This window comes from Trichomycterus rosablanca, chromosome 15, assembly GCF_030014385.1.
Source record: "Trichomycterus rosablanca isolate fTriRos1 chromosome 15, fTriRos1.hap1, whole genome shotgun sequence".
NCBI lineage: Eukaryota > Metazoa > Chordata > Actinopteri > Siluriformes > Trichomycteridae > Trichomycterus > Trichomycterus rosablanca.
Genome location: NC_086002.1, coordinates 21,017,428 through 21,041,537, shown reverse-complemented (window position 1 = coordinate 21,041,537; position 24,110 = coordinate 21,017,428). Strand labels below are relative to the sequence as shown.

Here is a 24,110-nt window from a genome sequence, read left to right as displayed (position 1 = left end):
AGCGTCCACAGCCAAAATGAAAGGCTCATTGAAGTTAGGATGGGCCAGAGTGACACTTGTCACGATGTCAAGTTTCAGAGACTCGAATGCCTCTTGACATTCTGTAGACCAGGGGTATTCAACTAAAATGTAAAGAGGTCCAGTTAGAGAAAATTTCTTAAAGCAAAGGTCCGGAATGTTTAACTATATATATATACTGTATATATATATATATATATATATATATATATATATATATATATATATATATATATATATATATATATATATATAAGTATATATATATACAGTGTATCACAAAAGTGAGTACACCCCTCACATTTCTGCAGATATTTAAGTATATCTTTTCATGGGACAACACTGACAAAATGACACTTTGACACAATGAAAAGTAGTCTGTGTGCAGCTTATATAACAGTGTAAATTTATTCTTCCCTCAAAATAACTCAATATACAGCCATTAATGTCTAAACCACCGGCAACAAAAGTGAGTACACCCCTAAGAGACTACACCCCTAAATGTCCAAATTGAGCACTGCTTGTCATTTTCCCTCCAAAATGTCATGTGATTTGTTAGTGTTACTAGGTCTCAGGTGTGCATAGGGAGCAGGTGTGTTCAATTTAGTAGTACAGCTCTCACACTCTCTCATACTGGTCACTGAAAGTTCCAACATGGCACCTCATGGCAAAGAACTCTCTGAGGATCTTAAAAGACGAATTGTTGCGCTACATGAAGATGGCCAAGGCTACAAGAAGATGGCCAACACCCTGAAACTGAGCTGCAGCACAGTGGCCAAGATCATCCAGCGTTTTAAAAGAGTAGGGTCCACTCAGAACAGACCTCGCGTTGGTCGTCCAAAGAAGCTGAGTGCACGTGCTCAGCGTCACATCCAACTGCTGTCTTTGAAAGATAGGCGCAGGAGTGCTGTCAGCATTGCTGCAGAGATTGAAAAGTTGGGGGGTCAGCCTGTCAGTGCTCAGACCATACGCCGCACACTACATCAAATTGGTCTGCATGGCTGTCACCCCAGAAGGAAGCCTCTTCTGAAGTCTCTACACAAGAAAGCCCGCAAACAGTTTGCTGAAGACATGTCAACAAAGGACATGGATTGCTGGAACCATGTCCTATGGTCTGATGAGACCAAGATTAATTTGTTTGGTTCAGATGGTCTCAAGCATGTGTGGCAGCAATCAGGTGAGGAGTACAAAGATAAGTGTGTCATGCCTACAGTCAAGCATGGTGGTGGGAATGCCATGGTCTGGGGCTGCATGAGTGCAGCAGGTGTTGGGGAGTTACATTTCATTGAGGGACACATGAACTCCAATATGTACTGTGAAATACTGAAGCAGAGCATGATCCCCTCCCTCCGGAAACTGGGTCGCAGGGCAGTGTTCCAGCATGATAATGACCCCAAACACACCTCTAAGACGACCACTGCTTTATTGAAGAGGCTGAGGGTAAAGGTGATGGACTGGCCAAGCATGTCTCCAGACCTAAACCCAATAGAACATCTTTGGGGCATCCTCAAGCGGAAGGTGGAGGAGCGCAAAGTCTCGAATATCCGCCAGCTCCGTGATGTCGTCATGGAAAAGCATTCCAGTGGCAACCTGTGAAGCTCTGGTAAACTCCATGCCCAGGAGAGTTAAGGCAGTTCTGGGAAATAATGGTGGCCACACAAAATATTGACACTTCAGGAACTTTCACTAAGGGGTGTACTCACTTTTGTTGCCGGTGGTTTAGACATTAATGGCTGTATATTGAGTTATTTTGAGGGAAGAATAAATTTACACTGTTATATAAGCTGCACACAGACTACTTTTCATTGTGTCAAAGTGTCATTTTGTCAGTGTTGTCCCATGAAAAGATATACTTAAATATCTGCAGAAATGTGAGGGGTGTACTCACTTTTGTGATACACTGTATATACAGTGCTTTTCCACTCCTCCATGACGACATCACGGAGCTGGCGGACATTCAAGACTTTGCGCTCCTCCACCTTCCGCTTGAGGATGCCCCAAAGATGTTCTATTGGGTTTAGGTCTGGAGACATGCTTGGCCAGTCCATCACCTTTACCCTCAGCCTCTTCAATAAAGCAGTGGTTGTCTTAGAGGTGTGTTTGGGGTCATTATCATGCTGGAACACTGCCCTGCGACCCAGTTTCCGGAGGGAGGGGATCATGCTCTGCTTCAGTATTTCACAGTACATATTGGAGTTCGTGTGTCCCTCAATGAAATGTAACTCCCCAACACCTGCTGCACTCATGCAGCCCCAGACCATGGCATTCCCACCACCATGCTTGACTTTAGGCATGACACACTTATCTTTGTACTCCTCACCTGATTGCCGCCACACATGCTTGAGACCATCTGAACCAAACAAATTAATCTTGGTCTCATCAGACCATAGGACATGGTTCCAGTAATCCATGTCCTTTGTTGACATGTCTTCAGCAAACTGTTTGTGGGCTTTCTTGTGTAGAGACTTCAGAAGAGGCTTCCTTCTGGGGTGACAGCCATGCAGACCAATTTGATGTAGTGTGCGGCGTATGGTCTGAGCCCTGACAGGCTGACCCCCCACCTTTTCAATCTCTGCAGCAATGCTGACAGCACTCCTGCGCCTATCTTTCAAAGACAGCAGTTGGATGTGACGCTGAGCACGTGCACTCAGCTTCTTTGGACGACCGACGCGAGGTCTGTTCTGAGTGGACCCTGCTCTTTTAAAACGCTGGATGATCTTGGCCACTGTGCTGCAGCTCAGTTTCAGGGTGTTGGCAATCTTCTTGTAGCCTTGGCCATCTTCATGTAGCGCAACAATTCGTCTTTTAAGATCCTCAGAGAGTTCTTTGCCATGAGGTGCCATGTTGGAGCTTTCAGTGACCAGTATGAGAGAGTGTGAGAGCTGTACTACTAAATTGAACACACCTGCTCCCTATGCACACCTGAGACCTAGTAACACTAACAAATCACATGACATTTTGGAGGGAAAATGACAAGCAGTGCTCAATTTGGACATTTAGGGGTGTAGTCTCTTAGGGGTGTACTCACTTTTGTTGCCGGTGGTTTAGACATTAATGGCTGTATATTGAGTTATTTTGAGGGAAGAATAAATTTACACTTTTATATAAGCTGCACACAGACTACTTTTCATTGTGTCAAAGTGTCATTTTGTCAGTGTTGTCCCATGAAAAGATATACTTAAATATCTGCAGAAATGTGAGGGGTGTACTCACTTTTGTGATACACTGTATATATATACAGTGTATCACGAAAGTGAGTACACCCCTCACATTTCTGCAAATATTTCATTATATCTTTTCATGGGACAACACTATAGACATGAAACTTGGATATAACTTAGAGTAGTCAGTGTACAACTTGTATAGCAGTGTAGATTTACTGTCTTCTGAAAATAACTCAACACACAGCCATTAATGTCTAAATAGCTGGCAACATAAGTGAGTACACCCCACAGTGAACATGTCCAAATTGTGCCCAAATGTGTCGTTGTCCCTCCCTGGTGTCATGTGTCAAGGTCCCAGGTGTAAATGGGGAGCAGGGCTGTTAAATTTGGTGTTTTGGGTACAATTCTCTCATACTGGCCACTGGATATTCAACATGGCACCTCATGGCAAAGAACTCTCTGAGGATGTGAGAAATAGAATTGTTGCTCTCCACAAAGATGGCCTGGGCTATAAGAAGATTGCTAACACCCTGAAACTGAGCTACAGCATGGTGGCCAAGGTCATACAGCGGTTTTCCAGGACAGGTTCCACTCGGAACAGGCTTCGCCAGGGTCGACCAAAGAAGTTGAGTCCACGTGTTCGGCGACATATCTAGAGGTTGGCTTTAAAAAATAGACACATGAGTGCTGCCAGCATTGCTGCAGAGGTTGAAGACGTGGGAGGTCAGCCTGTCAGTGCTCAGACCATACACCGCACACTGCATCAACTCGGTCTGCATGGTCGTCATCCCAGAAGGAAGCTGACGCACAAGAAAGCCAGCAAACAGTTTGCTGAAAACAAGCAGTCCAAGAACATGGATTACTGGAATGCCCTGTGGTCTGACGAGACCAAGATAAACTTGTTTGGCTCAGATGGAGTCCAGCATGTGTGGCGGCGCCCTGGTGAGAAGTACCAAGACAACTGTATCTTGCCTACAGTCAAGCATGGTGGTGGTAGCATCATGGTCTTGGGCTGCATGAGTGTTGCTGGCACTGGGGAGCTGCAGTTCGTTGAGGGAAACATGAATTCCAACATGTACTGTGACATTCTGAAACAGAGCATGATCCCCTCCCTTCGAAAACTGGGCCTCATGGCAGTTTTCCAACAGGATAACGACCCCAAACACAACCTCCAAGATGACAACTGCCTTGCTGAGGAAGCTGAAGGTAAAGGTGATGGACTAAACCCAATTGAGCACCTGTGGTGCATCCTCAAGTGGAAGGTGGAGGAGTTTAAGGTGTCTAACATCCACCAGCTCCGTGATGTCATCATGGAGGAGTGGAAGAGGATTCCAGTAGCAACCTGTGCAGCTCTGGTGAATTCCATGCCCAGGAGGGTTAAGGCAGTGATAATAATGGTGGTCACACAAAATATTGACACTTTAGGCACAATTTGGACATGTTCACTGTGGGGTGTACTCACTTATGTTGCCAGCCATTTAGACATTAATGGCTGTGTGTTGAGTTATTTTTAGAAGACAGTAAATCTACACTGCTATACAAGTTGTACACTGACTACTCTAAGTTATATCCAAGTTTCATGTCTATAGTGTCGTCACATGAAAAGATATAATAAAATATTTGCAGAAATGTGAGGGGTGTACTCACTTTTGTGATACACTGTATATATACAGTATATATAACATATATATTGATGTATATTATATATAAATAGCCTAGTAGTTGTATCAACATCTGCATGTAATCAATAACTGACTGTCAAATCAGATGTCTGTTTGTTTATTAGGATTTTAACGTCATGTTTTACACTTTGGTTACATCATGACAGGAACAGTATTTACTCATTACACAAGGTTCATCAGGTCACAAGTTTATATCGAATACAGTCATGGACAATTTAGTGTCTCCAATTCACCTCACTTGCACGTCTTTGTACTGTGGGAGGAAACCGGAGCACCTGGAGTAAACCCACGCGAACACGGGGAGAACATGCAAACTCCACACAGAGAGGACCCGGGCCGCCCCATCTTATCAAACCTTTCTCTTATCAAATTAAGAGAAAATAAAAATAAATTGTGCTCCAGTGGGAAGTAAGAACAGAAATGAGTCTCTCCATCACGGATTAAATGCTGTATTTTTGCTGTACACGTTTCTTTTTTGGAGAGCGCCATTTGTCTTCTGTCTCACTCGTCTTTTTCTCAACTTTCTCCTGCACAGTCGTCTGTATCTCTCCCTTCGTTTTTTCTACGTTCGCTATCTTTCTTTTTCTTTCCACCGTCTTTCCACATGTAACTCGCCTCTAACTCTCTCATCTGTCTGCACTGTAGAGTCGCAGTGTTTACCGGCTGGAATGCACAGACTTGATTGGCTGAGGGGTGTCACGTGATTGGTCTGTGCGTTTTCTCATCCGCTAAACCGCTACCGTAAAGACTACAAAAGCTGCGCCGGTTAAAATAGAAGCGCTCCGTCAGGTTTCAAATAATAACTTTCTGTTTTGGCTGTAGGTCCGGGTCCGTATGGGACAGCTTCTGGGTCCGGATCCGGACCGCAGTCCGCCTGTTAGTGACCTCTGCTGTAGACCAATCAGAAGGAGACAATTTGATGTGTCCTGCCTTCTTAGGTGCATTTCGTCCTCCCTTCCCAGAGTTATGTTTGCCTGGTTCAGCAGTGAGCTTGAAAAGGGGCTTGGCCTTTGCAGAGCATCTCTCAATAAAGTGCTGATAATACATGACCATACCTAAAAATGACCTGATTTTCTTTGCACATGGTGTTTTCATGTCAGCTTCCATGAGGTCAGTTGCCTGGATGTCATTAATGGCCTTAACCTTCTCTGGGTCTGTTTGAACACCATCCTCACATATGATGTGGCCAAGAAACCTCACAGATTGTCTAAGGAAGGAGCATTTTTTAGGTGCAAGTTTTAGGTTGTGTTCTGCAAGACGGGAGAACACCATCTGCAACCTCTGAAGTGCAGTCTCTTTAGTTGGACCAAACACCAAAAGATCATCTAAGTAACAAAGCAGGCTTGTAAAGTTCTGATCACTGAATATAGACATCATCATACGCATGAACGTAGCAGGACTGTTACACAGACCTTGAGGAAGACGAGTATATTCATGCAGCCCAAAGGGAGATGAAAATGCAGTATACTTCCTGTCGTCCTCATGTAGCGGAATGTTATGAAAGCCTGATGTGAGATCCATGGTGGAGAAGAATGCGTTCCCACCAAGTGCAGCTAAAGAATCTGCTTGATGAGGTAGTGGGTGGGCGTCCTTCACTGTTCTAGCATTAAGCCATCTAAAGTCAGTGCAAATTCTAAGATCACCGTTTTTCTTCCACACCAGAACGAGTGGTGATGCATATTCACTGTGTGACTTTTGTATAATACCTCTTTCTTCCATTTCATTTAAAGCAGTTCTCAGCTTTCCGTAATGACTCGGAGGAATGCGTCGGTATGGCAATCGGAAAGGTTTATCATCAAACAAGTGAATGCGATGTACAAAGCCCTTGGCTTCACCACAGTCCATTTTGTGTCTGGAAAACACTGATTCATACTGCTTAATGAGTCGAAGCAGTTTGTCCTTGCACTCTAGTGACACCTCACATGATTTTAAGTCCAGATCCATTAATCCCAGCGTCTCTAAAACATGTGCCATGTCCTCCTCTGACCTGGGCTGTAACTGTACATTTTGCGTGCACTGCGTGCCACAGTGGACTTCAGTGGGACTGGATAAATCTTCCACTGCAATACAGGGGGAAACATCAGCAATCTTTGCATTTCTCTTTAAAACTACGGCGTGATTAGTGGGATTGATTACTTTGACAGGCACCCATCTATCACCCCATAAAGGTGTAACAACCCTCCCAACAAAGATGTGTTTAGGCCAGGCTTTCGACTGAGTAGGTTCAACAATTACTGTGCTGCCTGCAGACATTGAAGACGAATTAGGTAACCTGCCCCAGACAAGATGTTCACTCTGTGGTTCAAGCGTCACACATTTTTTAACCTGTATTGTGCCCACCTTATCAGGAACAGGACCACACCTCCATCTTTCTGTATTGGACAACAGAGACATGAATTGACAGAGCTCATCATTCTGATCACTGCATGGTAAGGACATTAACTTCCAATAACTATCAGTGTCTTTCAAGGACGTTAACAGGTGCTTGATTGCATTGCTGCCCAAGATCATCTGCTCTGTTTGGCCTGGTACAACTAGTGCAGGAATAACCATTCTACACCCATAGACAGTAACATCAAGATCATACAAGCCCTTAGGAGTTACATGGTGACCCCCACAGCCAACAATGACAATATCCTCAGAAACTTGCTTGATAATGTCAGGACAATGTTGATGTCAGAATGTCAGAATGTCAGGAGGGCATTCTGATGGAAACCTGTTTACCCGCCGAGGTTAAGGATTAAAGTCGAGACTGCCGGGACAACGATGCTGCTCCTGTCAGATGTGACGGGTCTGGAGTAATTGCAACGACAAGAAATCACTACAGACTTTATTGAAGACTAGAGCGGATAACAACTCTATTATTATTTAATTGTTTATTTATCTATTTATTACCAGTTATGATTTTTAGATCATTTAATTCTGTGTTTGTATGATTTGTGTAAATCGTGTATTTATTTAAAGTATCCTCCAGGCCACCCAAGAAGGATGGGCCCTGCTGAGTCTGGTTCCTCTCAAGGTTTCTTCCTGTAATTTTCAGGGAGTTTTTCCTTGCCACAGTCGCCCTCGGCTTGCTCAACAGGGGTTTTTGTATCTGTTGGTCCTGGATTTTGTAAAGTTGCTTTGAGACAATGTATATTGTAAAAAGCGCTATATAAATAAAGTTGACTTGACTTGACAATGTAATAAAAGGCTTGCCTCAGCAGCTTCACTTAAGGTGCAGGCCATTGATCCACTGTCTATCATAGCTCTGAAATTGGGACCATTGTGCAGAGTCACCTGTGTGTAGAACAAGCTATCAGCTGTAGCGATTTTCTGAGAACCAAGGAAAATGACAGTTTTGGATGAAGCTAAACTAGTACTGCTTAATTCAGAAAGCGAATCACAATCGTGATACTCAACAGATCCTGTGTTTTCATTGGGAGGCTCATCATGCTTGTCTGCGCTGCCCTCCCTGAAGTGCAGACTGGTTCGTTTTCCTGATGCTGAGGGATAACGCTTGTCTTCACTGGGCAGTTGCGGCGTGCATGGCCAGCTGAATGACACTGGAAACACAGTTTCTTTTCACGGCAGTGAGAAAGGGCAGAGTGAGTGGCATCATTGCAAACTGAACAAGGTGTTTTGTCAAAGCCTTCAAGTCTCGGTAGCTTGTAGGCATTTCCTCTCCGAAAGCCAGACTGTACGTCAGTGCCACGAAGCAAAATCTTTTCCAGCATCTCCACAACACGAGTTAAACTGGCATGGTCTGGGCTTGGCGTCTGTTGTGAAATCTGATCACTTGAATTATTGACTGGGTTAGGACCCACCTCTACCTTGTTTACAGCAACGCTCACCTTCCCTCCAGTGAACACAGGTGCAGCAGCTGAAAAGCTAGTTTCGGCATGATATTCATTCAACACTTCCTGTACTTCTTCTGCTGACCACTTATCAATGGGCTTGGATCTAAAAGTAAGGGCTAAGTCTTTGCTTGGGCAGTTTCTGATAAACATGCGCGTCACTTCTAATGTTGGGTTATCTAGTGTCTTACCCTGTTCGCTCAGACATTCTGTGGCAGTGTCAGCAGCTTTGTTCAGTCTTAACCAGTAGTCAAAGGGATTTTCCTTGTCCTTAGGCAATGTTGTGTAGAAGTCAGCCAGAGGAACGGAAGAATACTTAGTGCAGCTAAAGTGTTTCCTCAGGACACTATAAATTACATCGGGGTTACTCTGAATGTTAAGATTGCTGTTACGAATTCCAAACCTTACAACATCTTTTGCTTTCCCCTGCAGGTGCACAAGGATTTCTTCCGCCTGCTCCCCCAAACTTATATTGGTTCTTTTAATGAAGGTTTTCATAAGATCCTCCCATTCTTGTATAGAAACAGCATCTGAGCCATCTCCTTTAAAGGTTGGAGGTTCTTTAATTTTCCTAGGTGTGACTAAATGAACCTGAGACAGATCCATAACCTGACTGTTCATGGACTGAGACTTAAGGCTAGAGTCTACTTGTGCATTGTCAGAATGAGAAGCTGTTGGGCTAGGAGCTGGAATGTGAGCTATTATGCTATCAGCTAACTGTTGACCAAGTTGCTGTATTATGCTGCTCATGCTATCAACCAAACCGGAGTAGTCATGCATTAAGTTTGGTGTGGATGCAGTTACAGGGTCTAAAGTACGTGGAACACTACTTTGGTGAGATGCAGAGGGTATGCTAACATTGCTTGCTACAGGCACTTCATCAAGATCAGGTACATCAATATGGTTGACAGAGTTACCAACAGAAAAAGGTATCGGTGTAAATTTTCCCTTCCCTCTACCAACAGATGGCGCTGGTGTATTTAAAATAGGCTGGTTACCAGGACTAGAATACATCTTTCTGACTTAAGACAAATATGGTAACAACAAACACCCAAATAAAAATAGAAGAGAACTGTACGTGACAGGCCACTTAATGCTGTGAGCTTGGCTTCCACCTGAAGTGATGACAGGACGACCTCCAGTTCTTGAATGAAGTCACGAGTCACGGCACCAATGTGACCTTTAGTGTCTCGTCCTGTCCTTTATCACATGACACTGGTTGGTGGATGAAGGGTTTCTTTATTCATCTGCCTACAATGAGTTCAGCAACCACATAGATATTACAAAGAATGATCAGCCAGCCAGCCAGCCCACAGCAGTGCTCCGTCTATCTGCTGTGGATCTCCCAGCATTCAACTGGTTATATAGAAAAACGTGCTGGCGGCATGTGACCAAAAGATGGCGCTAAACTCATTTGCAAGAATTTCATAACTATACACATAAACATAAGCATCTTTTTACACTGTTACACGTGCGTGTGCGCTCTTGGCCACTCATTCTAGATTCCGGGAGATTTTATCTGACGGGTATTTTATCTTGCGGGTATCAGAAAGCCGCTATGTATATGCGGGAGATTCCGGGAACTTCCGGGAGACTTGGGATGTCTGGTACATTTAAACACCCAGACAGCACAAATACGTCGCTGCTACGTCGCTGCTCCCTACTTAGAATGGTTGGCATTACATAGTATTTATGTCGTTTGCACATTGGCACTACGTAGCTTTGATGAAAAAGCTCCCTTAAAACGACGCTGATCCGGTGTATCCGCGACGTATTTTCCGACATACCTACGTCCAGCTTCCCCTTCTACGACTTTCATCCGATGTCTCCGCGATGTATTTTCCAAACTCCCTTTCGGCGACATGAATTCTGTACTACTTCTATCACAGTCTTGTTTTAATGTTTTATTTTTATTTTGTGTTTTGTCTTTTAGCAAAACTGAGTTCAAATTATGAAAGGTTTAACAATAAACTTTTATTAGGAATTAAACATTTTAAAAAATTGCAAAATTATGTAAAACATTTGATATTAAATGTTTCTTATTTTAACATACACATATAAATATATAATAACTTACATACTACTAACTTAGCCTTAACTTTAAAAAAAAACAGAACATATTTACAAGTATTTATATATACATAAACTATTATATATATAAAACATAAAATAAATGTAAAAACTATCGCTGCCTTTTTCTGAGCCTGTCACTGGAAAGGCGAAGCCACTCTTTAATTATCTTCTCAGCTTCAGCCTCATTTGGAGTGGGGAGCAGCGGGTTTCTCATTGCTGATACTGAAAAAAAAATCGGATTACAAAAAGAGTAGGTATATGTAGCTGTAACATTAGACATGAGTAATAGAATAAATAGTCTCGCTGTATTAAATGAAATTTTATTCATCCCAATGACTCAGTTTCTTTTTTTTTTCTCCAGTGAACAATTTAAGACAATGTAAAATACAAAAATATGAAATATAACAACCCATTCAACTAATTAGCACATGGAGGGCAGTATGCAAGTGCACAGCCTTTGCAGAAATATTTCTTACACCTGCAGCACACAGTATGTGTTTTACAGTCCTTCTTTTGAGGGCAGAACTGACATCTCTTCCTCTTACTTGCCCTAGCTGGGGAAGTGGCTGTGGTAGCTGGATCCTCAGGTTGATCAGGGGCTCCTGCACTCTGAATAGCTTTCACAACTGCTGCTGAGGCTTCTGTGTGGGGGACATGCTTCCTTCTTTCAATGAGTGGAGTTACAAGTGCCTTTCCTAGCTGCTCCAGGAACACCCTCCTCTTGTTCTGCTTACGAGACATCCAGGTCGGGTTGATCTCTCTCCAAATCACAAAGGCATTGTAGGAGGAAACATCAATGATGTTGTGGAAGATGACCAGGGGCCAGCGGGCAGTCATTCTTCTGCAGCTATCTGTTCCAATCACCTTATCTAGGTTGTCCACACCTCCTTTGTTGCGGTTGTAGTCTAGGATGATGATTGACTTCCTGTCCTCACGATCGCTAATGTCACCATCTGCGTGCAGTGTGCTCAGAAGAACTACATTCTTGTTTTTCTTTGGGAGGTAGGAAACTGGAGTGGTGGTGGGCGTGAAGGCAAACTTTGAGGAGAAGACCTTTCTCTCCTTTGACGCAAGCAGTGCAGGTGGGAGCTCAGGCTTGTTCTTTCGAACTGCACCAACCATGGTGATCTTCCTCTTCAGGAGCTGCAGTCCGAGTTCATAAGAGGTGAAGAAATTGTCACGTCACATTGTGACCCCTCAGTCCCTCTGTCACATCAAGCACAACGTTTTGTTCTGCATGCCTGCCGTGTTGGTCATATGCTGCTGAGGACCATGTGTTACGATTGGCAGAGCCAATAAAAGGTTTTTTGGAGGAACCACCAGGCGAACACCACACCACAGACACAGAGATTAGTTAGTTAGATTTATTGAAAATACAGGAGGAAAAACACGCCGGGGCAGGAGCACAGGAATGGTCAACGAGGAAACCAGGAGGCAGGGATCGTGGTAGGTGGGACTGCCGGCTGGGGACCAGAAGGCTGGGAAGGAGGCAGGAGGAGCTTTGGAGACACAGCACTGGAACCCGAAGGTTTGGAGAGAGGCAGGAGGAGCTTTGGAGACACAGCACTGGAACCCGAAGGTTTGGAGAGAGGCAGGAGGAGCTTGGGAGAAGCAGCACTGGAACCAGAAGGCTGAGGTGAAGACCGGAGGAACTGGCAGGAACGCTGGAGAAAGGAAGGAGGCGAGAAACCCAGGAACCAGGAGAAAACGAGGCTGGGGTCAGGAACACTGGAAGCATGGGATCCAGGAAAAAGCACAAAGTTCAATTATCAAAAGTTCAATTATCAAAAGTTCAATATCAAAAGTTCAAAAAGGTAACCAGGAGAGCTGAGCAGTTCACGCTGACATCAACAGACGATCTGGTGGAGATTGAGAGAAACTGGGGGTTTTTAACTGCTGGTAGATGAGGAGTAGATAGGAAGCAGGTGTGACTAATTAGCCACGGTGGAGATCTATTGGTTAGCTCCAGAACCAATTAAGCTGGTGCAGTTGCAATAAGCGCCACCAGGAGTCACCAAAACACCCTGGGTTGAGCCAGAAGAGAAGTGAGCACAGCAGTGACTGCTAACAGTACCCCCCCTTTTAACGGGCACCTCTAGGTGACCTACCCAGCTTGTCAGGGTTGCCTAGGTGGAATTCCTGGATGAGCTGTGGGTCCAGGATGGCTGAGCGGGGAACCCAGGAGCGTTCCTCAGGCCCATAGCCCTCCCAGTCAACGAGATATTGAAGGCCCCGGCCCCGGCGTCTGGAATTAAGGAGGCGGCGGACTGTATAGGCCGGATGACCTTCGATAAGTCGGGTGGGCGGAGGGGGCTCGGAAGGAGGGCACAGAATGGAGTGGCGAACGGGTTTTAACTGAGAGACATGGAATGTTGGGTGGACCCGCATGTGCTTGGGGAGCTTGAGGCGGACAGCAGTGGGGCTGATAATCTTATCAACCTTGTAGGGGCCAATGAATCGGGGTGCCAGTTTCCTGGAATCGGTGCGCAAAGGGATGTTTCGGGAAGATAACCACACTGGTTGTCCGGGAAGGTACTGGGGGCTGGGTCTCCGATGGCGGTTGGCAAACTGTTGGGTTGATTTTTGGGATTTAATTAGGGCCGCCTTGACAGTGTTCCAGGTCTTCCTACAGCGGCGGATGTGGTGCTGAACCGAGGGAACTGCCAAGTCCCATTCCTGCTCCGGGAATAATGGCGGCTGATAACCCAGAGAGGCTTCAAACGGAGATTGCCCAGTGGCAGAACAGGTTAGAGAATTATGGGCGTATTCCACCCAGGCGAGGTGAGTGCTCCAGTGAGAAGGGTTACTCGCAGTGACGCAGCGCAGGGCGGCCTCGGGAAGGCCGGTTACAAAATCGAGGGCTATGTGGGACCAGGGACGCCCAGGGACCGGGAGGGGTTGTAGCAGGCCTGCAGGGGACTGATGGGAGGGCTTGCTCCGAGCACAAGTAGGGCATGCAGCGACAAACTCCCTTGTGTCGGACTCCAGAGAGGGCCACCAGAAAAGCCTCCTAAGGAGGGACTCTGTTCGATTTGCACCAGGATGACAGGCAAATTTGGAGCTGTGGCCCCACTCGAGGACAGAAGACCGCACTGCTCGAGGTACAAAGAGACGGTTAGGGGGGCCATTACCGGGGTCAGGTTCTAGTTTCTGGGCTTCCTGTATGGCTTCTTTAATTTCCCAGGTGACGCTGGCTATGACGCGGTCAGAAGGTAAGATGGTCTCAGAGGGGGATGGGGAGTCACCCGAGGAGAACTGGCGGGAGAGCGCATCCGGCTTGGTGTTACGAGAGCCAGGGCGGTAGGTCAGGGTAAAGTTAAAGCGGCTGAAGAACAGCGCCCACCTGGCTTGCCGGGAATTTAACCGCTTAGCCGTCTGGACATAGGACAGGTTTTTGTGGTCTGTCCAGACGACAAAGGGCTGCTCCATACCTTCCAGCCAGTGTCTCCACTCTTCTAGGGCGAGTTTGATGGCCAAGAGCTCACGGTTGCCAACATCGTAATTAGCTTCCGCTGGGGTAAGACGTCTGGAGAAAAATGCACACGGATGGAGCTTATTGTCAGGGCCTGAACGCTGGGATAAAATAGCACCCACTCCACAGTCAGAGGCATCGACTTCTACGATGAAGTGTTTGGAAGGATCTGGCTGAATGAGGATGTGAGCAGAGGTAAACATGCCTTTCAGATGGTGGAAAGCAGACTGGGCTTCCGGGGTCCAGCAAAAAGGGGTCTTGGTGGAGGTCAGATGGGTGAGCGGAGCAACTACCTTGCTGTAATCCCGGATGAACCTCCGGTAGAAATTGGCGAAACCCAGGAAGCGCTGCAAAGCCTTGCGGCATGAGGGAATTGGCCACTCCACCACAGCACGGATCTTTTCGGGATCTGCCTTGATTAGTCCTGGCCGGATGACAAATCCCAGGAAGGTAACAGTGTCCACAAGGAACTCGCACTTCTCCGCCTTGACAAATAGCTGATTTTCCAGCAAGCGGTTAAGGACCTGGCGGACATGGGTGACATGTTCTTCAGGGGTCTGAGAAAAAATGAGAATGTCATCCAAGTATACAAAGACAAACCTGTAGAGAAAATCACGCAGGACGTCATTCACCAGGGCTTGGAAGACTGCGGGGGCGTTGGTTAGGCCAAAAGGCATGACCCGGTATTCGAAGTGTCCCAGGGGGGTATTGAAGGCCGTCTTCCATTCATCCCCCTCACGAATACGTACAAGATGGTAGGCATTGCGGAGATCCAGTTTACTAAAGATGGAAGCTTTTTGTAGAGACTCAAAGACAGACGAAGTCAAAGGAAGGGGATATTTGTTTTTCACCGTGATTTGGTTTAGGCCCCTATAATCGATGCAGGGCCTCAGGGTCTTATCTCGTTTCTCCACGAAGAAAAACCCTGCACCCAGAGGAGAGGAGGATGGGCGGATGAGGCCAGCCGCTAGGCTCTCGGAGATGTAACTCTCCATAGCTTCTCTCTCGGAGCGTGACAACTGGTAAAGACGGCTAGTGGGAAGAGGGGCCCCTGGGAGGAGGTCGATGGCACAGTCATACGGACGGTGGGGCGGCAAGGTCAGGGCACGGGTCTTGCTAAACACCTCCCAGAGGTCGTGGAACGTGAAGGGTACCTTAGAGAGGTCTACAGAGTCCTTGGAGGGTGCGGGACTTGGTCGAGGACCAGAGGGATGGACAGCAGACTGTAAGCAACAGGAGTGACAGAAATCACTCCAGGTAGCAATTTTTCCTTGCTGCCAGTCAAGGTGTGGGTTGTGAGTGGCAAGCCAAGGAAAACCCAGAACTAGAGGGGATTTAGGAGTCTTGATGATGGAGAACGTCATGGTCTCGCGGTGGTTTCCAGAGAGAACCAGGGTCAGTGGGGCAGTGCGGTGAGTGATACGGGCAAGGATCCGGCCGTCCAGGGCATGGGCAGTAATGGGAGTGTCGAGGGTCTCCAAGGTGCAGCCAGCAAGGTTGGCCAAGTCTGCATCAATGAGGTTGTCCTCAGACCCAGAGTCAATTAACGCAGAGAGATGTATGGGGCCTTCAGGAAGACAAAGGGTGGCAGGGACCAGGAAACGGGGCCGAGACAGGGGGACCTCAGTGATAGTGCTCGTCAGAGTCCCCACTCCTACTGACGAGCTCTGTCTTTTGGGCGTACTGGACATGTGGCAATGAGGTGTCCCCCCTGGCCACAATAGAGGCATTCACCTGAGAGGAGCCTTTTGGAGCGTTCCTCTGGGGTGAGCCGGGCACGACCAAGCTGCATGGGTTCTGGGGCATTGGCAGTAGGAAGTGCTGGTGGTAGGCCTAGGGGGACGAATGTTTGAGTGGGCCTGAAAGCGATAGGCCTCGGGGTCTGGACTGGGCGCGTCGACCATCTAACCGAATGGCCAGGTCAATAAGTTCCTTAAGCTCGGTGGGCTCATCACGGGCTGCCAGCTCATCTTTGAGGCGCTCCTCCAGACCACGACGGAAAACCCCGCGAAGGGCTTCATCGTTCCAGCCGGAGTCCGCAGCCAAGGTCCAGAACTCCACAGCATAGTCCGCGACCGACCGGGAGCCCTGGCGTAGCCCTAATAGACGGCTAGCGGCGTCCCCAGCATAGTTTGGGTGGTCAAAGACTGCCCGGAACCTGCTGAGGAAGTCCCCGTACGAGCCCACCTGTGGGCCGACCACGGACTGGGCGGCCTCGGCCCAAGTCAGGGCTTTCCCCCTAAGGAGTCCTATAACGTATGAGACTTTGCTGGCGTCTGAGGCAAATGTGACTGGTCGCTGACCGAAAACCAGACCACACTGGTACAAAAAGCCCCGACATTTATCCAGCTCACCATGATACGGTTCAGGGTGAGTGGTGAGTCCCTCCGCTAGGGAATGAGGCGAGGCAGAGGGAACCAGAGCCGGAGGAGCGAACCCAGAGTCTGGGTGAACATGACCAGGGACGTGGGGAGTGACACTGGGATTAGGGGAGGAGATGGGCTGGGAGGAGATAAGTGCGGCAACCTGTCTGGATACATTTCCCAGCTGTTGGACCAGTTGGCGGTTGCTCTCAATTAGGGACTTGAGCAGTTGGTCATGCTGGTCCAGCTGGGTGGCTTGGTGGCAAAGGAGGGCCTCCAGGGACCTCTGGTCTTCGGAGGGCGGGTTCGCGGGTTCCATATGACCAGATCGTACTGTTACGATTGGCAGAGCCAATAAAAGGTTTTTTGGAGGAACCACCAGGCGAACACCACACCACAGACACAGAGATTAGTTAGTTAGATTTATTGAAAATACAGGAGGAAAAACACGCCGGGGCAGGAGCACAGGAATGGTCAACGAAGAAACCAGGAGGCAGGGATCGTGGTAGGTGGGACTGCCGGCTGGGGACCAGAAGGCTGGGAAGGAGGCAGGAGGAGCTTTGGAGACACAGCACTGGAACCCGAAGGTTTGGAGAGAGGCAGGAGGAGCTTTGGAGACACAGCACTGGAACCCGAAGGTTTGGAGAGAGGCAGGAGGAGCTTGGGAGAAGCAGCACTGGAACCAGAAGGCTGAGGTGAAGACCGGAGGAACTGGCAGGAACGCTGGAGAAAGGAAGGAGGCGAGAAACCCAGGAACCAGGAGAAAACGAGGCTGGGGTCAGGAACACTGGAAGCATGGGATCCAGGAAAAAGCACAAAGTTCAATTATCAAAAGTTCAATTATCAAAAGTTCAATATCAAAAGTTCAAAAAGGTAACCAGGAGAGCTGAGCAGTTCACGCTGACATCAACAGACGATCTGGTGGAGATTGAGAGAAACTGGGGGTTTTTAACTGCTGGTAGATGAGGAGTAGATAGGAAGCAGGTGTGACTAATTAGCCACGGTGGAGATCTATTGGTTAGCTCCAGAACCAATTAAGCTGGTGCAGTTGCAATAAGCGCCACCAGGAGTCACCAAAACACCCTGGGTTGAGCCAGAAGAGAAGTGAGCACAGCAGTGACTGCTAACAGTACCCCCCCTTTTAACGGGCACCTCTAGGTGACCTACCCAGCTTGTCAGGGTTGCCTAGGTGGAATTCCTGGATGAGCTGTGGGTCCAGGATGGCTGAGCGGGGAACCCAGGAGCGTTCCTCAGGCCCATAGCCCTCCCAGTCAACGAGATATTGAAGGCCCCGGCCCCGGCGTCTGGAATTAAGGAGGCGGCGGACTGTATAGGCCGGATGACCTTCGATAAGTCGGGTGGGCGGAGGGGGCTCGGAAGGAGGGCACAGAATGGAGTGGCGAACGGGTTTTAACTGAGAGACATGGAATGTTGGGTGGACCCGCATGTGCTTGGGGAGCTTGAGGCGGACAGCAGTGGGGCTGATAATCTTATCAACCTTGTAGGGGCCAATGAATCGGGGTGCCAGTTTCCTGGAATCGGTGCGCAAAGGGATGTTTCGGGAAGATAACCACACTGGTTGTCCGGGAAGGTACTGGGGGCTGGGTCTCCGATGGCGGTTGGCAAACTGTTGGGTTGATTTTTGGGATTTAATTAGGGCCGCCTTGACAGTGTTCCAGGTCTTCCTACAGCGGCGGATGTGGTGCTGAACCGAGGGAACTGCCAAGTCCCATTCCTGCTCCGGGAATAATGGCGGCTGATAACCCAGAGAGGCTTCAAACGGAGATTGCCCAGTGGCAGAACAGGTTAGAGAATTATGGGCGTATTCCACCCAGGCGAGGTGAGTGCTCCAGTGAGAAGGGTTACTCGCAGTGACGCAGCGCAGGGCGGCCTCGGGAAGGCCGGTTACAAAATCGAGGGCTATGTGGGACCAGGGACGCCCAGGGACCGGGAGGGGTTGTAGCAGGCCTGCAGGGGACTGATGGGAGGGCTTGCTCCGAGCACAAGTAGGGCATGCAGCGACAAACTCCCTTGTGTCGGACTCCAGAGAGGGCCACCAGAAAAGCCTCCTAAGGAGGGACTCTGTTCGATTTGCACCAGGATGACAGGCAAATTTGGAGCTGTGGCCCCACTCGAGGACAGAAGACCGCACTGCTCGAGGTACAAAGAGACGGTTAGGGGGGCCATTACCGGGGTCAGGTTCTAGTTTCTGGGCTTCCTGTATGGCTTCTTTAATTTCCCAGGTGACGCTGGCTATGACGCGGTCAGAAGGTAAGATGGTCTCAGAGGGGGATGGGGAGTCACCCGAGGAGAACTGGCGGGAGAGCGCATCCGGCTTGGTGTTACGAGAGCCAGGGCGGTAGGTCAGGGTAAAGTTAAAGCGGCTGAAGAACAGCGCCCACCTGGCTTGCCGGGAATTTAACCGCTTAGCCGTCTGGACATAGGACAGGTTTTTGTGGTCTGTCCAGACGACAAAGGGCTGCTCCATACCTTCCAGCCAGTGTCTCCACTCTTCTAGGGCGAGTTTGATGGCCAAGAGCTCACGGTTGCCAACATCGTAATTAGCTTCCGCTGGGGTAAGACGTCTGGAGAAAAATGCACACGGATGGAGCTTATTGTCAGGGCCTGAACGCTGGGATAAAATAGCACCCACTCCACAGTCAGAGGCATCGACTTCTACGATGAAGTGTTTGGAAGGATCTGGCTGAATGAGGATGTGAGCAGAGGTAAACATGCCTTTCAGATGGTGGAAAGCAGACTGGGCTTCCGGGGTCCAGCAAAAAGGGGTCTTGGTGGAGGTCAGATGGGTGAGCGGAGCAACTACCTTGCTGTAATCCCGGATGAACCTCCGGTAGAAATTGGCGAAACCCAGGAAGCGCTGCAAAGCCTTGCGGCATGAGGGAATTGGCCACTCCACCACAGCACGGATCTTTTCGGGATCTGCCTTGATTAGTCCTGGCCGGATGACAAATCCCAGGAAGGTAACAGTGTCCACAAGGAACTCGCACTTCTCCGCCTTGACAAATAGCTGATTTTCCAGCAAGCGGTTAAGGACCTGGCGGACATGGGTGACATGTTCTTCAGGGGTCTGAGAAAAAATGAGAATGTCATCCAAGTATACAAAGACAAACCTGTAGAGAAAATCACGCAGGACGTCATTCACCAGGGCTTGGAAGACTGCGGGGGCGTTGGTTAGGCCAAAAGGCATGACCCGGTATTCGAAGTGTCCCAGGGGGGTATTGAAGGCCGTCTTCCATTCATCCCCCTCACGAATACGTACAAGATGGTAGGCATTGCGGAGATCCAGTTTACTAAAGATGGAAGCTTTTTGTAGAGACTCAAAGACAGACGAAGTCAAAGGAAGGGGATATTTGTTTTTCACCGTGATTTGGTTTAGGCCCCTATAATCGATGCAGGGCCTCAGGGTCTTATCTCGTTTCTCCACGAAGAAAAACCCTGCACCCAGAGGAGAGGAGGATGGGCGGATGAGGCCAGCCGCTAGGCTCTCGGAGATGTAACTCTCCATAGCTTCTCTCTCGGAGCGTGACAACTGGTAAAGACGGCTAGTGGGAAGAGGGGCCCCTGGGAGGAGGTCGATGGCACAGTCATACGGACGGTGGGGCGGCAAGGTCAGGGCACGGGTCTTGCTAAACACCTCCCAGAGGTCGTGGAACGTGAAGGGTACCTTAGAGAGGTCTACAGAGTCCTTGGAGGGTGCGGGACTTGGTCGAGGACCAGAGGGATGGACAGCAGACTGTAAGCAACAGGAGTGACAGAAATCACTCCAGGTAGCAATTTTTCCTTGCTGCCAGTCAAGGTGTGGGTTGTGAGTGGCAAGCCAAGGAAAACCCAGAACTAGAGGGGATTTAGGAGTCTTGATGATGGAGAACGTCATGGTCTCGCGGTGGTTTCCAGAGAGAACCAGGGTCAGTGGGGCAGTGCGGTGAGTGATACGGGCAAGGATCCGGCCGTCCAGGGCATGGGCAGTAATGGGAGTGTCGAGGGTCTCCAAGGTGCAGCCAGCAAGGTTGGCCAAGTCTGCATCAATGAGGTTGTCCTCAGACCCAGAGTCAATTAACGCAGAGAGATGTATGGGGCCTTCAGGAAGACAAAGGGTGGCAGGGACCAGGAAACGGGGCCGAGACAGGGGGACCTCAGTGATAGTGCTCGTCAGAGTCCCCACTCCTACTGACGAGCTCTGTCTTTTGGGCGTACTGGACATGTGGCAATGAGGTGTCCCCCCTGGCCACAATAGAGGCATTCACCTGAGAGGAGCCTTTTGGAGCGTTCCTCTGGGGTGAGCCGGGCACGACCAAGCTGCATGGGTTCTGGGGCATTGGCAGTAGGAAGTGCTGGTGGTAGGCCTAGGGGGACGAATGTTTGAGTGGGCCTGAAAGCGATAGGCCTCGGGGTCTGGACTGGGCGCGTCGACCATCTAACCGAATGGCCAGGTCAATAAGTTCCTTAAGCTCGGTGGGCTCATCACGGGCTGCCAGCTCATCTTTGAGGCGCTCCTCCAGACCACGACGGAAAACCCCGCGAAGGGCTTCATCGTTCCAGCCGGAGTCCGCAGCCAAGGTCCAGAACTCCACAGCATAGTCCGCGACCGACCGGGAGCCCTGGCGTAGCCCTAATAGACGGCTAGCGGCGTCCCCAGCATAGTTTGGGTGGTCAAAGACTGCCCGGAACCTGCTGAGGAAGTCCCCGTACGAGCCCACCTGTGGGCCGACCACGGACTGGGCGGCCTCGGCCCAAGTCAGGGCTTTCCCCCTAAGGAGTCCTATAACGTATGAGACTTTGCTGGCGTCTGAGGCAAATGTGACTGGTCGCTGACCGAAAACCAGACCACACTGGTACAAAAAGCCCCGACATTTATCCAGCTCACCATGATACGGTTCAGGGTGAGTGGTGAGTCCCTCCGCTAGGGAATGAGGCGAGGCAGAGGGAACCAGAGCCGGAGGAGCGAACCCAGAGTCTGGGTGAACATGACCAGGGACGTGGGGAGTGACACTGGGATTAGGGGAGGAGATGGGCTGGGAGGAGATAAGTGCGGCAACCTGTCTGGATACATTTCCCAGCTGTTGGACCAGTTGGCGGTTGCTCTCAATTAGGGACTTGAGCAGTTGGTCATGCTGGTCCAGCTGGGTGGCTTGGTGGCAAAGGAGGGCCTCCAGGGACCTCTGGTCTTCGGAGGGCGGGTTCGCGGGTTCCATATGACCAGATCGTACTGTTACGATTGGCAGAGCCAATAAAAGGTTTTTTGGAGGAACCACCAGGCGAACACCACACCACAGACACAGAGATTAGTTAGTTAGATTTATTGAAAATACAGGAGGAAAAACACGCCGGGGCAGGAGCACAGGAATGGTCAACGAAGAAACCAGGAGGCAGGGATCGTGGTAGGTGGGACTGCCGGCTGGGGACCAGAAGGCTGGGAAGGAGGCAGGAGGAGCTTTGGAGACACAGCACTGGAACCCGAAGGTTTGGAGAGAGGCAGGAGGAGCTTTGGAGACACAGCACTGGAACCCGAAGGTTTGGAGAGAGGCAGGAGGAGCTTGGGAGAAGCAGCACTGGAACCAGAAGGCTGAGGTGAAGACCGGAGGAACTGGCAGGAACGCTGGAGAAAGGAAGGAGGCGAGAAACCCAGGAACCAGGAGAAAACGAGGCTGGGGTCAGGAACACTGGAAGCATGGGATCCAGGAAAAAGCACAAAGTTCAATTATCAAAAGTTCAATTATCAAAAGTTCAATATCAAAAGTTCAAAAAGGTAACCAGGAGAGCTGAGCAGTTCACGCTGACATCAACAGACGATCTGGTGGAGATTGAGAGAAACTGGGGGTTTTTAACTGCTGGTAGATGAGGAGTAGATAGGAAGCAGGTGTGACTAATTAGCCACGGTGGAGATCTATTGGTTAGCTCCAGAACCAATTAAGCTGGTGCAGTTGCAATAAGCGCCACCAGGAGTCACCAAAACACCCTGGGTTGAGCCAGAAGAGAAGTGAGCACAGCAGTGACTCCTAACACCATGTTATTTTGCCATTTTTTGAAAGGAAAGTCTCTCTTTTAGCTTCAGGGTTTTCTTCTTCTTCTGAAGATGATTCATCATGCTCTGGGTTGTATTCCTCCCCATCTTCTTCTTCGGATACATGCTCCACTTCCTCTTCTGAATCAGAGTTGTCTTGCTGGACATCTGAGAAAATCAGCTCTACAGCCTCTTCAACGCTATAACGCACACTCATGGCTTCAGTACAGACAGAATTCTGGGTCCTGTTATCTGCAGCACCTTTATAACCTCTGGAAATAAACAGGTGGTCTTCTGAAGTCTGCGAGAACACCACCTGATTACTTCTGCTACTGATTGATCTGAGACACAACTAAAACATTGTAACATTCTGTGGGTTGTAAATAACTCTGTGACCTTGATTTCAACTCTATTTGCCTCACGGGTCATTTTGACCCGAAGACCACCTTTGTACCTTTTTTTGTACAGCTTACATGGAAATGTGAATAAAAGCAACATTTCACTTTTTCTATTGTTGGGGCCAATCTAGGAAAAGTCATAAAATTTCAAGGTAAAAAAATTGCATTTAGTGGATTTTTGGGGGGGTTTTAACACAGTGGCGGGTCATTTTGACCCGAGGACAACAGGAGGGTTAATGCCATTAGACTGCAATAGCTTGTCATCTTTTGATAGAGCTATGAATTTTTGGCATATTAAACAATTCCACATGAGAATGGTAAGGCATTCATCTAGGATTAAAGGCCTATACACCATATAAAGACTACTGTACTCTGTTAATCAATGGAAGATCACAAAAATATCCATCCAGCAATGATCCTGTGGTTAGAAAATGACTACTGATTATGGTCTAGTGGACTAGAAGGTGCACAAACAAGATATCTTAAGTCAATATACAGAACTAAAAATTGTTGACAAAAATGTTTATACTTACAGACAATTGTGTCTTTCAGGTGTGTGTTTTTGATGGCCGTTTTCTCTCCTCTGCCACACTAGTTCAACTGCACAGCTAGTTGAGGAGCAAACACTTTGCCACAAATCCGCCACAGTGTTTTTTTAAGTGTTTGCCCCCCAACCAGTGACAGTTTTGACACCTGAAGTTGACAAAAATATTCGGTAAGTAATGTACAGTGTATCACAAAACTGAGTACACCCCTCACATTTCTGCAAATATTTTATTATATCTTTTCATGGGACAACACTATAGAAATAAAACTTGGATATAACTTAGAGTAGTCAGTGTACAACTTGTATAGCAGTGTAGATTTACTGTCTTCTGAAAATAACTCAACACACAGCCATTAATGTCTAAATAGCTGGCAACATAAGTGAGTACACCCCACAGTGAACATGTCCAAATTGTGCCCAAATGTGTCAATATTTTGTGTGACCACCATTATTATCCAGCACTGCCTTAACCCTCCTGGGCATGGACTTCACCAGAGCTGCACAGGTTGCTACTGGAATCCTCTTCCACTCCTCC

At 48.4% G+C, this 24,110-nt stretch overlaps 2 protein-coding genes across 2 annotated transcripts in view; one reads left to right on the top strand and one right to left on the bottom strand.

Annotated features, from left to right (window-relative positions):
- LOC134328810 (histone H1-like) overlaps window positions 1-7,981 on the top strand; it is a 52,516-nt gene extending 44,535 nt beyond the window's left edge. Inside the window, exon 2 of the mRNA XM_063010039.1 lies at window positions 7,564-7,981. The gene's annotated coding sequence lies outside the window, so the exon portion shown is untranslated. The remainder of the gene's footprint in view (window positions 1-7,563) is intronic.
- The window catches only part of LOC134328786 (uncharacterized), a 765,451-nt gene that overhangs the window by 573,981 nt on the left and 167,360 nt on the right, over window positions 1-24,110 (bottom strand). The gene's annotated exons all lie outside the window — the stretch shown is intronic.